This window comes from Nannospalax galili, unplaced genomic scaffold (assembly GCF_000622305.1).
Source record: "Nannospalax galili isolate Female #2095 unplaced genomic scaffold, S.galili_v1.0 scaffold443, whole genome shotgun sequence".
Classification (NCBI taxonomy): domain Eukaryota; kingdom Metazoa; phylum Chordata; class Mammalia; order Rodentia; family Spalacidae; genus Nannospalax; species Nannospalax galili.
Window position 1 is genome coordinate 2,061,305 of NW_008352479.1, and position 1,421 is coordinate 2,062,725.

Sequence of the window (1,421 nt, forward strand, 5' to 3'; positions counted from 1 at the left end):
GTGGACACAGCCTCTATGCCCACTTCCAATAAGGAAGGAGCTCCTTTGCCTATATCTCAGGATACTCTCCTAGAGCTACCATGCCCAGAAATTCCCCCGCCCCATTACCCATGGAAGGAGTTACTCTCTCCCCCCCCAAGTAACCATCCCTCCTCTTCCCCTGCTAACGTGCCCCTCCCTCCTAGACCGCCCTCCTTAAAGCCTCACCCACCTTTGTCCACACTTCTGGTTAACGTTGGCCCCGATGTGGCGCAGCGTCCATAGCTGTGCACCCCACTTGTTGACCTCGTTTTTATCCTCAAGGCAGCTGAGCAATCAGGACCTGACTCCCCATATTTCGAACAGGTTCTTCACCAGTGGTCCTTACATTTACAAACCCACTATGATTGGTATAGCTTACTAAAGGCAGTCTTAGAACCCTCAGTCTTTCTAAACTGGCGCACAGCCTATGACGATCAGGCTGAAAGCCAGGCATGCCTAAATCTCCAATATGGCCTCAACATTATGTTGGACATGCTCATGGGATGTGGACAATATACTGACCCCATCTCCCAGTCTACTATTGGCCTCCATGCCTATTTTCAACAAGTTTCTGACTTGGCCTTTAAGGCCCTTAAATGTTGCTGCCCCCATGACCCACAGGTCTTTTTCCGTAATTTGATTCAACAGTCAGGGGAGTCCTTCATGGACTTCCTTACCCGTGTCACCGAGGCAGTAGAGTGGAGGGTAGAGTCTGGACCCACTCAAAGGGTGTTTATCAAACAATTAACTTGGGAGGGACTAAACATCCCTACTTTTAATGCTATCGCGCCTGTCCATAATGATAACATTCACAAACGGGTACTTGCTACTAGAGACTTAGACCCTAGGGCAGGCCCTACTGAGGCTTTGACCACCTGCTTGGAAGGAAAACCCAACCACTTTAGTGCACAGGAAGGCTGCTGGAACTATGGGGGGCTTGGCCACTTTTGTAGCCACTGCCCAAGAGATACAGCCCGCCCCAAGACTCACTTCCCAAGTGCAAAAGAGGGTTCTATTGGGCTAAAGACTGTAAGTCACAGCCTCAACTGGACTCGGCTCCTTTAAACTCCTCCTGGGGCGCCCCTCAGCCCCGCCCACAAGAGGGGAAATGAGACAGATATTATGGACTCTCCCAATCCTCAACCACTCCCCACTAATGACCCTGTTCCTAGACGGAACTGCCATAAAGGGCCTAGTAGACACAGGGGCTGATGTCACCATTATATCAGAAACTGAATCCCGTAAATTCCCTCATTGGAAATACCAGCCAGGCCCACCAATAAAAGGAGTTGGAGGCACACAAGGTACCAAGCTGATCACACGTCCAGTATATTGAAAGGACTTGGATGGGAACCAGGGCACAGTTACCCCCATAGTAACGGATGTTCCCCGCAACTTCT

General features: G+C 50.5%; 1 protein-coding gene across 1 annotated transcript in view; it reads right to left on the reverse strand.

The window, feature by feature from the left end:
- Window positions 1-1,421, reverse strand: part of Ulk4 (unc-51 like kinase 4) — a 480,002-nt gene that overhangs the window by 325,857 nt on the left and 152,724 nt on the right. The window lies entirely within an intron of this gene.